At 41.5% G+C, this 16,532-nt stretch overlaps 1 protein-coding gene across 7 annotated transcripts in view; it reads left to right on the plus strand.

The window, feature by feature from the left end:
* Positions 1–16,532, plus strand: part of LOC110952705 (membrane-associated phosphatidylinositol transfer protein 2) — a 43,940-nt gene that overhangs the window by 1,143 nt on the left and 26,265 nt on the right. The gene's annotated exons all lie outside the window — the stretch shown is intronic.

The raw sequence follows: 16,532 nt of genomic DNA on the forward strand, positions 1-16,532 counted from the left end.
TCTCATGCCATGGCCCTGTTGCTGCTGTTGCTGTACTCAGGCATGCTCGTTATAGCTGATGAAATGTTCCTCTATGTGCTCTGACTGTCATGCACTGCATCTATTTTAACTCGCTGTTTTTTTTTCTCACCCATGTGTGAGAGTTTATGTAAGACCCTGCTGAACATCACAGCACGTTTGACTAACCAAAAAATGGAATCCCACTCAGCACTTAGCTAAAATTTTCCATAGATCAGCTTGACGTAACTTAGAAATCTGCATGCTACAAGCTGATTTAGCATATTTAAGGGCTATTTGTGTTTCAGTATGACTTTACATGAGTTTCAGCATCCAGAGTTCATTTGACTCAGCGGGGCCTGGGTGAGTCATGGAGGCAGTGCTGACTTGGAGGCTGTGGCGTCTGTTGTCCAGATGATGGCTCTGCTATGAGGGCAGGAGCTGCTGCACTGCCACTCCACTATGACCCCGCTTGTTTTATTCTCAATATCGCATTTTGACGCTAGTTTTGAGCTTTATCTGTGCTACCAAGCTGCGATCAGCCCTACGGGAACAAGATCTGGCCTGCACATGGAGAATGTTTGACGGTTAGAGAAATACAGGACACACATACCAAGCTAGAATGTCTGTAGGACAATGCTACTGAACACACGATGTACACTCACTTGTGACATGTTACAACTTGTGTCCTGCTTCCTTGAGGCCATAATGTCAGTGAGGTTTGTGTAGCACGCTCAGTGATCTGGAACTTACTGTTTTCTAAAACAGATACTGGAGCGGCGAAGAACACGTTCTGCGTTCTTTCCTGAGCTGAATTATAGACAGCCTGTTTTTTTTGTTGTTGTTTTTTTTCGACACACTGTTCTTCTGTGAGTCTCTTGTGGTTTGAACTTTTCAACAGACATTGCTTATGTTCCTGTTTTTCTAAAAATCTGTTTAGTTCAGTTTTATTTCTACAGCGCCAATTCGCAACACAAGTCGTCTCACGGCACTTCACAGAGTAAGGTGAAGACCTGACAATATTACAGATTTAAGACAAATCCAAAGTATTCTTTCTGAGCAAACTTACGTGCAAGAGTAGGAAGAACCACAACTGCGACCATCTGCCTTGACTAGTTTAGGTGAAGGTAAAGGGGAGAGAAAAAGCATAGCAGATAAAAATCAGACTAACAGCACCTTAGAATAAACACAATAGGTTAGTGAAGCCGGTAGCTGCAGTTGAGAAATGTGTGGCTCAAAGACACAGATACTTGCACAAAGGATTAAATAAAGTAAGGGTGAAAAAAAAGTGCTGGAAGTGAAGGCCATCGATTACAGCACCTTAAACCAGAATTCACTCTTCTTCACCAGCTATATATGACCTTTGTGATGTCATTGTGACCTTTAAACACAGTGGAGGTTTCTTTGCTGTAGTTAAGGGCGGCTCCTCAAGATATTTGCCTAACCTGTTTTTTTGATAGTGGGCTTCCTTCCCCCTCTTCAGTAGACACACTCACACAAACACATGTAGTGTAAAGGCAGGGCTGCGTTGGCGATGCAAATTCGAAAAGCTCTGTGGCGTCAAGCTTCAGAGAGTCTTTTTTTTGACTTCCTTTTTGTAAATGAAAACATATTCAAAATTGTAACTGAGTACAAGCATTCACTTAAATGGTCCCTGTCAGAGTATTAGCTGAATTTAATATCGCAATTTGTTCAGGTAGCGATGGTTCTGATTTCCCAATGTCCAGCCTAATGAACCGAGCAGTCCGGGTGCGTGAGAACAAGGACTCAAAATGCTCAGTGAGAAAAATGACAGTGAGTTTGTTACTTCTGCAAGCCAATAAAATGAAATAAAATGTGGTGTTTTCAGTATGAATTCATAAAGGAGAACAGCTGCACAGACATCTTGCCGCAGTGTACACTTTCCATGTTTTTATTGATTCCTCTTTTCATTGTCGTTTTCGACATCCAAAACACTATGAATTATGGGTCGTCTCCTCAAGCAAGTTCTACAGCCTTGCAGACATGCAGAAATGTACAGACAGGTCTCAAACAAAAGTCTTCATGACAGCTCGCTGACTTCACATTAGACCTAACCCTCAAACTTAAATAGATATTGTGAGTGTTTTGTGTGTTCGCATGTGCAGAAACTGACTCTGGGCCGTGCTGTTAGATGTTTTCTAGAACACGTCTAATCACTCGATCATTACATCATTATGATTTTTAGGTCTTCTTAAATGCGTAACCCACTTTTTGGCACTTGACCTTGATAGTGTTTTTGATGAGGAAGATTCTTTTAATATGATTTTGTGTTTGAGCAGCTGCACCAACAGCAGCATGTTGTATACTATTGTTGGTTGGACCTAGTTCCAATCTGTCCAACTATAATGCCATTCCACAAAGATTTTTTTTAAAGTAACCCAGTGATTTAAACATATTTCAAATATTTATTCAGTATAAATATGAGAGTTATTCCCGAAATATTAGCGTTGTAGCTTTGGTATTGCAAAATGATGTGTAGCTGTAGTCGTGCTGGAGCGTGACACAGTCAGGGTGTGAGATTGGTTGAGTTTTTGGTCCTTTTATTGTTGTTATCTGAATCAGTAATTTTATTATTCCATTTCAAAATATTTCTTATCGAAACAGACACAAAGCGGTGACACATTTCAGATGGTTTAAAGCACCTACGAGGAAGGAATATTAGTGAGTTGTAGTTGAGAGTCAGAAACCTGATAGCTCTGAAACTCTCAGGTGCCTCTCTTGAATGTAACACATCAGACAAACAAACACAATTTTCTCACCACTGCAGGAGAAGCAGTGGAGGTGATTATGAATCAGCCTATTGTCTGTACAGTTGTGAATTTTGGATGCGGCTTTCTTTTGTTCCTTGTTCACAAGTTGTAGCTGTTGAATTAAAGCAGTTAATTAACCGCATTCGGACTCTGTGCCGGTGTTTGCTCATTTGTGTCACACAGACTAAAATTACCCACCACTCCATTTGTGTTCTACAGTTCTGGGAGTGCCCCACAACCGTGATGGTCAGGAGGAAAACGCTGTAAATAAATGCTGTATGTCTGAGTGACGGTGGAGTGGAAAATTCCTGACAGAGGAGCCTGTAGCTTTTGCGCTCGTGTCCCAGCCGTGTTTGAGTATTCAGAGCGCCGTGTGTTGTCTGTCTGCTTGTGGTATTCTTGCGTGTCACAGATCTGCTGTGTTTCTACAATAACCGCCTGTTTTGCTTATGATTGTCTCGCAGCAGAACTCAGTAGTGCTGTGAATTATGAGAGCGCCGACAACAAACGAGCACACAGCCATTGAGTAAGAGCGTTTCAGTCGAAGGAGTGAGAGACAACAGGCACTTCCTGCCGGTTAAACTTTGAATGACGTGCGCAGCTGCTCACCACATTTTTTGGTTCCACGTTTGTACTATTCGAGCTGATTATCAGATGCGATCGCTGGCGCAGGAAGAGTAAAGAAACACCAGGTACAAACAGTAAAGTGAGCTACATGAGCAAATGAGCTGTGGTAAATAAGGTCAAAGATCCAGTGTGGTGTTGCTACAGCTGCTCCTGCATACTGCAGATGCTGCTCTCTAGATATATATATATATATATATGTATTTATGTTAGATGCTTATTTGTGTGGTAATGTGACATTTTCTTAATCACGTTGCTCCATCTCTGCTTATTTTGTAAAAGCCTGTTGTGTAATATTGGCGTTGCTATGCGCAATTTCTTACAATCTGAAGTCTTGGCTCTTCACGTAGACCAGAATGTGGACTATTTCGTAAATCTCTTGCACGCTGAGGTCTTACATCTGGTATCCCACCCACCATAAAGCACAGCCACTGTCAGTCCCACCCAGAGCACGACAGCAGTGTAATCCAGTGGATAAGATGCAGAGATGGTTAAACAGTAAGGAGAAATCGTCCTTTTTTTAATCTTATTTTATTTCATCTATAAAACGTGCAGCCCATAATCTCTACAGGGCTCATTTGTCAGAGTGGGGAATTGTTCATATGGTTGGATTAGCCGGCTTCCTGTGATTACTTTGTTAGGATGTTAGAAAAGCCAATTTATTCTACAGCTTGCCATGTAATGTTGGAAATTCAGTTTGTTAAACAAGCTTAAACGGAGATACTAAAGGTATTAAACAAGATTCACAACAAACCCTGCGTGTAATCCTGGACTGTATGGTGTAAACTATTTTTCCCCACAGCTGATAACTTCCGCATACAGAGAGTCATGTCATGTTAGTGTCATTTCTCTGACGGTCAATAGATGGATATTTATGAGCTCTGATGGCACCGGAGGAGATTTTCACCAGTTGTGAGCGAACTTTTGAAGTGCCCGACTGTAGAAAATGAAACTCAATAAAACACCCTATGATCTTTATTTACTGTCTGTCAAAGGACACGACTGTTGGCTTGTTACGTTGGCAGCACTGGAACAAAAAGTGATACTAACTAACCAAGTCTCAGTGGTTCTTCTGTTGTAAGTGCTTCTCAGGATAGAAACTGATTTTTTTTAAATTAATTTCGTGAAGAAGAATAAAAGAAGGGAATTGTTTTTACTCTAGAATTTTCTTTTCATGTGTTGCTTGGGTCCTCAGTACTCAGCTGAAACACTGTCATGATCAGCTTCATGTCCCCTCTAGAATTAGATAATGGTGATTGATAGATGAAGAACATTACATCCTGTTTCTTTATTCACTGCACTGCTCGCACACTATGGCTTCTGATGCACAAAACCAGAATTTTGAGTACCGGCAACACAAAATGGTAACAGCAACATGCTTTTTTTCTGAAAATGAAGCAAAATTTTGAAAAAGAATTATTAAAATACATCATCTTTGAATGTAACCTAGATTTTATTTTTTTTTAGCTGTGACTGTTTTTTTTTTATAACATCCAAAGCTTTGCGACACAAATACCAGATGCTGCATCTGCGACACGCTTTGGGAATCAGACAGAGTTACCAGTTAACTGATCTGCTTATGCATCGATGTCACATGTTAACTCGATCATTGCCCTCCTGGCTCAAGAAACACAAAAGTAATGCAGCACGGGGCATGTGCTGATCATGGAGCCTGGGTTTAAGGATGGAAGGTATCACATCCTGTCAGGATTATGAAGCCCTTTTAGGCAAATGTTAGATTTTTGTGTGTATAAATAACACTGACTTGACTTGACAAGCCTGAATGATCAGACCTGTTTTACTGTGAAACATTGGTTGGAATGTTGGACATCATCGGTTTTCCGCCTTAAGAAATGAACAGTATCTATTTCCAGTCGTATAGAGTGAATATTGATGCGCCTCAAAGAAGTTCAAACTATTTCACGAAACCAGTAAACATTTTTATTGTAGTTTAGTTATAGTTTGAAGTCATCCTGAAGGAAACCTCTTAGAGTTTGTGATGTCCTCTTAAGAAGTGTAAAGACACAGTTCCAGCTGTCTGTTTATCTGAAGATCAAATTTTTCTTTTAACTCCTCTTGAGCAGACAATCAGGCATGATAGCACTTCACATGAGCCTCCATCATGCACCTGGGTGCCGGCCAAGCACCGAATAGAACATTGTGTTTTCTCTGCACCTCAAGCTCCAGTGACTCCGTCCTTCTTCTCCAGCCCGCCCTCCCACCTCAGCTCCCTCGAACAAAGCAGGTGATGCTAATGCTGGTGTTGAGCTGTTGACAGGGACAACAGGGGTACAACCTGTCCCCACGCATCCCTGATGAGCCAGCTGATGAATGGCACATCACTGCTAATGCTCCTACAGTGGCGTTGTCTGGGGAATGAGACGAAAGCAGACGCTCTGTCTCCCCTTCGTTTTGGGTACCAGTTTTTCTAGCAATGTGGGTGGACTCCAAAAAGGAGCTGAGGTCTTTTTATAGTGGTCGACCACCTTTACTGTGTGTCTACTCGAGTTTCATTTTATGGAGGAGGAATTAAGTGCGTTAGGTGCATCCTAACACGGAAGGGGTGCTCTTCTTTCTCATAGTGATAATTACCAGGCTCGTGGATGAAGTGAAATCGAGGCAGTCTGGCGCTCTCTGACAGAAAACTTCCTTGACTCTTAAGCAGAAGGATGTGCTTCTGTGAGGCAAAGTCGATGTGTTTGCTAATCTAATCTGCAAAGAGCGTAGTCTGCTGTGAACTAGAAATGCTGTGTGCACCACCCAGTCACTGAAGAAAGTGCTGGTTACTGGACGTCTCCTTACCTGCTTTTTTTGACCGTCAGTCCTGCTTTTATTTGAGGTGTTTTGCTAATTATCTTTACAGCGTTACATCGGTACGGAACATGTATGCCATTTTATATGTTTGTGTTTTGCTCTTCCCCCAGTCCTCGCAGCGCTCTGAGTCACACGGATCATGTAAAATGAAAGCGACAGCACTGCTTAATGTCACTTTACCCACGTTCTCTTTTCTTTTCCACTGGCCACAGACACCTGATTTCTCTGAACCTAAAAATAGACTCCTTCAGACCCTAACTCCCCCTCCTCACTTCCCCTCACCTACTCCCACTATACAGGCTTTTTATTGGGATGTGTCTCTGCAATGCCTCTTCTTTGCTTCTATAGGCCACATAAAGCCCCATGTCTCCCTTCCAAGAGGGGTGTATGTGCATGTGAGAGAGATGTCAGAGTCCTTCTTTGTATAAGACTGAGAGTTTCTGGTTTTTATGGGCTCTGACTCCGATAAGAGAATCCCACAAGGTTTTCCACAAGGCTGAAACCTGACCTCAGAACCCATTGAAATGTTAGCCAAAGTCATAAGACCAGGAGCATCTTTGGAAATGGCCTTTTATGGTCAACATGAGAGACGACTTCACTCTTTGGTCAGTGAGTAGAACACTTTTGGAAAGGCTGCATTATTTGTGCTGCACAAGAGGGTTTGAGGTATTTCACCAAAGGGCAGCAGGCAGCTTCAGCTTTTAATGGGCAGCTTTCCCACCATTGATCAGTAATGTGCCTCGATGCACGGTGTCCTCTAAATGAACAGTAGTCCTCACTGAACTGATGATTCAGGGATTTAAATGTCTTTAGACCAGAAACTAAAGACTGGTGGAACACAATACAAATGCTGATGCAGATTAAATATGTTAAGATCAGAGTTGCTCTTCCTTTTATGAATTTCTTGTTCTCTTTCGCCGTCATTTGAACAAAAAGTTAGTTATTTAGTCAGCCACCAGTTGTGCAAGTTCTCCCACTACAAATGATGACAGAGGTCTGTAATTTTCATCATAGGTACACTTCAACTGTGAGGGACAGAATATGGAAAAAAATCCAGGAAATCACATTGTAGGATTTTAAAATAATTTGTTTTTAAATTATGGTGGAAAATAAGTATTTGGTCAATGACAAAAGTCCAATTCAATACTTTGTAATATAACCTTTGTTGTCAATGACAGAGGTCAAACGTTTACGGTAGTTCTTCACCAGGTTTGCACACACTGTAGTTGGTATTTTGGCCCATTCCTCCATGCAGATCTCCTCTAGAGCAGTGATGTTTTGGGGCTGTCGCCGGGCAACGCGAACTTTCAAGTCCCTCTACAGATTTTCTATGGGGTTGAGGTCTGGATACTGGCTAGGTCACTCCAGGACTTCAAAATACCTCTTACGGAGCCACTCCTTTGTTGCCCGGGCGGTGTGTTTGGGATCATTGCCCTTCTGGATAACCCAGCCACGTTTCATCTTCAGTGCTGTCACTGATGGACCTCCCGATGCATGGCCCCATTCATTCTTTCCTGAACACGGATCAGTCATCCTGTCCCCTTTGCAGAAAAACAGCCCCAAAGCATAATGTTTCCGCCCCCATGCTTCACAGGAGGTATGGTGTTCTTGGGATGCAACTCAGCATTCTTCTTCCTCCACACTTGACGAGTTGAGTTTATACCAAAAAGTTCTATTTTGGTTTCCTCTGACCACGACGTGCTCCCAATCCTCTTCTGGATCATCCATTTGCTCTCTGGCAAACTTCAGACAGGCCTGGACATGTACTGGCTTAAGCCGGGGGACACGTCTGGCAGTGCAGGATTTGATTCCCTGTCAGCATAGTGTGTTACTGATGGTAACCTTTGTTACTTTGGTCCCAGCTCTCTGCAGGTCATTCACCAGGTCCCCCCATGTAGTTCTGGGATTTTTGCTCACCGTTCTCATGATCATTTTGACCTTACATGATGAGATTTTGTGTGGAGCCCCAGATTGAGGGAGATTATCAGTGGTCTTGTATATCTTCCATTTTCTGATAAGTGCTCCCACAGTTGATTTATTCACACCAAGCTGCTTGTCTATTATAGATTCACTCTTTCCAGCCTGGTGCAGGTCTACAATTTTGTTCCTGGTGTCCTTCGACAGCTCTTTGGTCTTGGCCATGGTGGAGTTTCGAGTCTGACTGTTTGAAGCTGTGGACAGGTGTCTGTTATACAGATAACGAGTTCAAACAGGTGCCATTAATACAGGTAACGAGTGGAGGACAGAAGAGCTTCTTAAAGAAGAAGTTACAGGTCTGTGAGAGCCAGAGATCATGCTTGTTTGTAGGTGACCAAATACTTATTTTCCACCATAATTTACAAATAAATTCTTTAAAAATCGTACAATATGATTTCCTGTTTTTTTTTTCCATATTCTCTCTCTCACAGTTGAAGTGTACCTATGACGAAAACTACAGACCTCTGTCATCATTTTAAGTGGGAGAACTTGCACAATTGGTGGCTGACTAAATTCTTTTTTGCCCCACTGTATTACGCATATTGTGAAGGATGAATTTAACACTCAGTCTGTCTAATGAACTCACATTAAACACCACTTCAACTTCATGTTCCCTTTACTTTGCCAGTGTTCCTGTAGTGTACTTTTTGCCTGATGTTTGCATATTTTCTGTTCCTCTGTCCCCAATCCACATCAGAGTTTTCAGATCCACTTTCCTTTCAGCTACCAGAGTACGTGAAAATGGAACACAAAAGCTAATTTCTTTCCAAAGGTGCAATAAAATAATATTGTGTGCACACTCACTGCTAGATATTTGAAAGCAGGGGCTGAATGATTATCAGCATTGTCAGTTATTGGATCCAGTATTCAGCATTTTTTTGATTATCTGTGTTGTTTTTTGTAAACAAATGATTCCACCCGTTCATCTACTTTTAATCTACTCACTGTGGGCTCAATTCTCCATGCATTTTAAAGTTTCCTCTATAAGAACAGAACAAAGGTGACTAGAAGTAAACAGAACTCAAAAATGTGTTTGTGTAGTATACCACATTTATAACATAATGGTGTAAATCATCAAAAAAAAAGAAACTTGAATTTCTTTAATTATGCTTTTTTTTAAAAGAAAAAAAATAATCAACAGGTGCCCAGTTTTTACAAGTACCCAAAGTGGTTACTGGAAAAACAAATCGTGATGCTACAAACTGTAGATATTTTAATATTTGCATATTTAATGTGTTTCCAAGCTCATCTCCTTTCTGCTCAGAGTAGACACAGTTCAACCGAAAAGTCCCCAAATTTTTGTCACATGACTTTTGGTTGCAGCTGAGTCGGTTATAGCTTCTAGGATTTCGCCAAGGAGCATGTAATTTTTTTTTTTTTTTTTTTTTGATGCTTTGCACCAACAGAATTCTGTTAACTTAGTTGAATTTCTAATGAGACATGTAAAATATAGTGACTTTGATGAGATATCACAATGTCTAGCTTAAGCTGGCTAAATTTACCGACAGAATTTTGTGTCACATGATTATTTCAAAGACTGTCTCAAGGTTGAGAATCCAATAATTCTTTCTGTGTATACAGTTTCTGAATCTGATAAATGGTGTTTTGGTGATTTCTGTTGTTTTTTTTAATCTTTTTTTTTTTTTTAATGCCTGTCCAACCCACCAGTGGGTTTTAGTGTTTAAGGAGTTACTTAAACATACGTCAAACATAAAGAAGTAAAAACATTTCAACAAAGTTGTGTTGAAATTCATGTTTTTATCAATTTTGACAGCAGGGCATTCATGTTTCCTGTAATATATATTGCTTCCAAATATCAGTTATCGATCTCCTTCATTGCTAATATATCAGCACTAGTATTGGCCCTCAAAAAACAATCAGCCAACTTATATTTTAACGCTGAGCTGCTGTTAGAGGTCCACCAGGTTAATCTTAAACTATATAATGAGAATTTGCGTCATAGTTTCACAGGGGATTTTAGCTTCTAACTCTACATGGGATGCAGGTAGAAACAGGCTCGTCTTGACATTCGTTTTATGCAGTGTATGTTATTAGCAGAGAACACAAAACAGTTTTAAAACAGCATGTTAGATCTGTGAATATTTGCTGCGATACCAGCTGTATCACAGCAGTGAATATTTCAGTGCGTGATGTGGTAGAGCCAGCGAGTGTTTTTGGCAGCTCCTGTAATGAAAAGCGGAGAGCAGTGAAAATGAGCCGCGATTGGGGAAGAATAGAGGCTGACAAAAGTGAAAGTGGAGACAGCAGAAACAGGAGAAAGAAGTATGAGCCCCAGCAGCGTCTGGTCTCTACTTTCTTCGTCACTCTGACTTCATCTTGGCAACCAATAAGAAAAGGGCCCACTGTGTCTCCATGGTAACCCCCGTTCAAGCAGTGATGGAGAGGATAAAGGGGCAGGAAAGGAAATACATTTTGGCCTAAGGCGAAACATTTTTCTTCACAAGTTTTGTTGAGTACAATCCATTTCATTTCTATTCTCCGTCATAGTTTTTTTTTTTTTTTAAGTTGCATTGCCAGTTGTGAGAGGGCTGTTGAAGTTTTTCTTTTTAAATGTGGAAAACTAAAAATAAACTCTAGACTGAGCACAATAATTTCTGTTTACATTTACTTTTCAACTTTATATGCTTCTACCATGTTTTTAGAGGGACTACTACCTTACTTTGTTAAATTTGATGGAACATATGGCTTTATGGAGACATTTGACATTAAAGACATTTGTTCTGTTTTTCTATCTGTTTAAAGCATTTTCTGTCTGACAGCAGACACCAATCTATCCTTGCTTCTTCAGTTTCTAGATGTTAGGCATCATCTTGTAACACAAGTTATTTTTAATTTCACTCCTTCAGGTTTTTAAAACTTTAATCTCCCTTTGAGTTATTGCAGACTGTCAGATTGTGCGGAGTGAATCTCTGCCTGGATTCTGCCGTGGACATGTAATGTCGGTGTCTCGCTGCAGTAATGAATCTCGGACACATCACTGAAGCATTTCATATAATCAAAGCTACTTTGCACAACTGTGTGACATCGCCAGCGGCAGTGATACTGGAAATGCATTTGTTGCTACTCTTCCAAGCCTTTGTGCTGTCGGTGGTGAGTGAGCACTCAGCGATGGGCTCCACATTAGCAAGGAGGCCTTAATTTCAATCAGCGTCTTGTTGCTGCCAAACACTCGCACTGAGCGACTGATGGGGATGTTTGGGAGAGATTGTCTAAATGTACCGAAGCATTTCCTGTCCTGTAGTGCACGGGTTACATGAATTAGTTAATGGAACGGACAAAATGCAAGTGTAGCGATGCTTTCCTTTTTCTGTGTCTGCTGAAGTTACATAAGACTGCTCTCTACGCAGTTGATTTAGGCTGTCTGAGTGCTCGGAGAGAATGACAGCAAGGGGAGATCCTCGTTTAACCTTGGCACGTAACTGATTAATCCAAGTGTAATTTGCATATAAGGTCATCTAATTTTGGTTTGCAGAATGAAGCGTGGTGTTGATTGGAGATAGAGTTGGTATGTAACGGGCCCATTTTGGAAAACGGTGGGCTGATGAGCGCCACTGAGGCATAAGAAAACAATGGCTCCAATTATTAAAGCAGCTTAAAGTTCTCAGCAGTCACAAGGCACCAGATTTATTTATGTTGAATTTTAATTACATGCTGCGGGGGTATTAAATCCAAAACTTGACTTATTTTTCCACTGATTCGGCGCCTCAGTTTGACTTGGTGAGATTAAGTGATCTGCCTCGGATAGAATTAATTTTTACCATGTGATCGCGCATGACTATGTAGCCATATATTTGTTTGTCTCAAAGAATAAAAATAGCTGATATCACTGAAACGGCTAGAAATCTAAGTTGTGGGTTTCTTTTGTAATGCTAAGTTGCTCCATGTAAAGCAGTAAATGAGTACTTGTGACATCCTTTAAGAACATCTTGCCAAGTCTTATAGGCGGAGAGCGATTAACAGTTTGCTCAGTTAATTTAATCTCTTTTGCTAGTAATTAAAGTTCAACTTTTCTCACAACCCCACGCTTAACTGTGTGTGTGTGTGCATGGTGGTTGTTCTTGTTCATTCCCTCCCTGTGTAGGATCATTTTTAGCAGCACTTCGTACTGGCAGGGCTACTGTAGGAGGAAGAGGACGAGGAGAAGGAGGAGGAACACAATGGAGGAGATGCTCACAGGGTGTCAAGTATTTTTAGCTTTCCCCTTGTACTGCGATGAGTAAAGAACAAGGCCAGGTTTTGCATCCCACCTCCATAGCCTGTGGAAGAGCACGGGCCTGAGGGACGGAGAGAGTGATGACCACGTTATAGGATGCACTGTGGGAGCTTTACAGTACAGGACCAGGATAACGCATCAGTTTGCATGATCGTGCTGCTTTGTTGGCTTAGAGTGATGGCGATTATTCGCGTTGTTGTATCTTTTTTATGTTGTGCTCCCATGCCGGAAGATCTCATTGTGCTGCATCTACATTTGTCTGTTTTATTAGCTCAGCCCCAGTTAAAAAACGGTGCCAACTAAATAATGGATCACTCAAATGTTTTCCCCTGTCCTGGTCCTCCCTTCTTTGAGCTATGCATTGTGTGGTACAGCCTACAGAGAAACCTAACCGCTTTTTAAATACAGGCAAAAGGTAAATGTTTGCTCACCGCTTCACTGCTTTATTGAAGTCAGGTAAAGTAAAACGTGGTCTTTGTCCACCCCAACTGCACCTGTGTACGACATAGAAATACTCCAGCCTCTGTCATGTGGCGCACATAAAAGGGCTAAATAATACAAATTTGATTAATACAGGTGCATTTTTAGATGAAGATAAAAGTAGGGAATCTGGAGAGTATGGGAGCAGAGTTTATAGGGTGTAAATCAGTTTTTATATTCAGTCAGATAAACTTTGTTTATCTCATTTATGTTCCTTTAAAAGACTGTTATCATTTGCCCTTATTAGACATGCGGCTGGATAGAGAAGTCTAATCTCAGTATAATATACTGTGATGAGATTAGAATTAAGTGTTGCGCTATTTAAATTATATTCCTCTTGAGCCGTTACAGATAGAAGGTGAACTCCCTCACACTAGCCATGTATCATGCTGAGCCCAGCACAGACGGCATTGTCTCAAGCCTTTTGACATTTTAACTGGATTGGTGGATAAGCCCATCAACTCAATCAAGGGTTCTCGTCACTGGCTGAGTTTGTGTTTGCGGTGGTTGTCATGGCTGAGGGTCTCTCTGCAATATCAAGGCAACGCTGTGAAACTGATCTATGGTATTTCAGGCAGTCAAGGGGCTAAAACTTTCCACTTCTGTTTTAAAGGGGTCTTGCCTCCGGTCACTCATGAGGGAAATCTTCCTCCCATCCACTGACCCCACCGACCCCAACTCCTCTGGGACTCACCACCTTCTTTGCAGCTCCACCTCAGTGTGGTGTTTTGTAAAACACAGCTAAATTTAAAGGAGCGCCACCATTGTGGCCTTTAAGTAAAAGCCTCCTGTGAGTCACCTCAACCCTCCTAGTGTTCTGCTCTGTGTCCGACAGTAGGGCCCAGCTGTTGCTCTCTGTGCTTTGTATATAGCTGTCAGTCCTGAACTATATGTTGCATCCTCAGACATTTTTAGTAATGCCACGTTCCATTATTGTAGTAAAGGACAGCCTGAAGTGGCAAGGAAAATCACATTCAGAGTGAAAGGCACGTTACGTGTTGTGGTGGAAACAAGAGCCTTCGGCTTCCGATGACTAATCTAGTCTTTGTTTTGTGGAGTAAGCAGACTTTGTCTGTTTAGGCCACTTAACTGTGTTTAGAGGTGAGCAGATGTGCTCATCTCCGAGCACATTTTTGTTTATGATGACTTTTGAACTCACACAGATGTCGCTGTGTTTACAACCATCTTCCTTGCGGCTCCTGAGGTATTATGCATCATGTGATCTGGAAAGTTCCACCAGACTGACTCCGATGATATCCAACCAGTGCGTCCAAATAAGGTTTTAGTGTGTAATTCAGCTTTAAAACAGATATTAAAGTAAATAACGCGATTTTAAACAATCACACTCCTTTCCTCTGACTGTTCATCACACCTTTTGAGAGGCAGCATCACACACCTCAGACTGCATGGTCCAGCCACAGCTGGGCATACAGGCTACAGAAATGATGGTGAGAAGAGCTACAAAGCACAATCCTACTCGGAAGTATCTTGTAGTTATCGCTGCGTTTGGTTTTGTCGGAACAGGAGCAGGAACATTGGGGGCTGCTTTGTGATGAGCGCTGTGCATTGGCGTGTGCTGCTGTTGCGTCACTGCCTAGAGGGGGGCAGAGACTGTATTTTTAGAAGGGAATGAGCATATTCTCTGAACAAACAACGTCAAGCTCTCTGCTTGCGTATGCTTGGATTATTGTGACCGGGCTATTTTTAAACTCTGTGTGTGAGAGTGCTTTTTTTCTGGGTCAAGCATGGTGCCAGTACTCTCTCGAGGCTGCTGGTGGATCATGCGTTACAGGTCTTGTGCTGTGCACAGCATCTGCATCAGTCACAGAGGAAAGAGTCAGAGAGACACAGGTTTAAACCACCAGGAGTGCTTTTTTCAGGATAGCTTTGTATGTGGAAAGCAGATAGATGCTCTCAAAATCAGGTAATTCAGAAGGCCTTATTAATCTGTGGTAAGGAGAAAACATAGCAAAAACGAAATCTATGTGTACTTCTGCTGTTTTGATTTTTTTTTTTTTTTTTTACTGAAGTTAGAAGAGTCCGTCTTTGGTTGTTGCTCCCATTAGTTGAGAAAACTGACTGGAAAACCGTGTGCCACAAGATTTCCATGTTTTGCTGAAAGCAATGCTGAAGCTAAACGTGATAAATGGTTTATTTCAACTGCAACAACAGATTGTCAAGAGGTGAAAGTTGAAACTAAAATTGAAGTCACAATCTGTGCCTGACAAATCTGTTGACAAGTCTGTGGCCATGAATATATCTCACATTTGCCAAGTCAGTATATAAAAACAAACTTGGACCAAAACATGTTCCTGGTATTTTGGTGGTTGGAGCCAAATATCAGTATGCACTTTAAGTATGCACTTTAAATATTGTTGCTTGCCATAAATGCAACCAAATTGAAATTATTAATGAAAACTGACTTTATTATTTGTTTTGCAAGAAATGTTTTCTGAAAAATATATTAAACAAAATTTCTGTTACATTTGACAATAATCTTCATGAAACCAGTGAAAATAGTGTTTCTGAAACAGTTATTCAATCTATTTTAGGTCATTTCTGAGCAAAAAGAATTAGTCACAGCTCTAACCAATAGCAAAACTGTCATAATCCTGCTTGGCATTTGGTGGCATAACTCGCATGCACGAGTATCACTACAAATCCCTGTGCAGCAGCATGATTTCAGGCCGGACAGAGCGAGTCTGTGAACTGTACCGTGTCCCTCTGCTAAGCAGCTTGTTGCTTTTCCTGCTTTCCTCTGTGTTTATTGTGCTCTCCCTTTCCGTCACTTCCTTATGTGCCCGTCGGCCGCTGCTGCCTGGACTTTGATTCACACAATGCCCATTCTCAGGCAGATAGTCAGAAAGTAAAAATTTTGTCTTATCATGTCACACTGAGTCATTTCCAGATCGGTACAACTGTCACATCCACAGTCTCTGGCCAAGATGAAATTCTCAGAAACACTCAGACGTTTGTTGCGGCATCAGTTGCAACCCGCTTTCATACTGTTGCCACATTGTTGAACCATGCTTGAAGTAAACAGTGAAGCTGTTCATCAACACTTATAAATACTGCGACATCCCCCCCTAAAGCCTGTCTCTAACATCTATAGGCTTATCGTGCTCTTGAGCCGCAGGCTTTTCTCCGGGCTTCTCTAGCTAGCCTAGTTTTATCCTAGCCTCTCCCAAGAGTGCAGTTATTTTCAGCAAAACGTGGTGTTCTGCTCTGATTTTGTCAATGCATTGTTCTCCAGTGTAAAGCAAAGATATCCAATTTAAAAATGTATAGAACACAATGTTACTTGTGTTTTTTTTCCACCAGTACACCTCCCAGAGAAACTTATTAGACCAAGGTGTCTTCAGCAAGGAGTGGCAGGGAGAAGCACCCAATAGCTGGAGGACCAGGGCCATTGGTTACACCAGGAGACTCATCAAAGCTGGCCTTTGTTTGCTGGATAAGTGACGCAGCAGGAATAATAGTGTGATTAGTGTGAATAGACAGACTGGGCCTGGTTCCAGAGCCAGGTCTAGTTTGCTGCCGTAGGTCAGAAATGAGTGAATATCGGGGTTATGCAATGCAGTGTAGTCACATTTGGATGGCCAAACGGATTCAGTGCCAGGGTGGTGTTGTTGTCT

This window comes from Acanthochromis polyacanthus, chromosome 7 (genome assembly GCF_021347895.1).
Source record: "Acanthochromis polyacanthus isolate Apoly-LR-REF ecotype Palm Island chromosome 7, KAUST_Apoly_ChrSc, whole genome shotgun sequence".
Classification (NCBI taxonomy): Eukaryota; Metazoa; Chordata; class Actinopteri; family Pomacentridae; genus Acanthochromis; species Acanthochromis polyacanthus.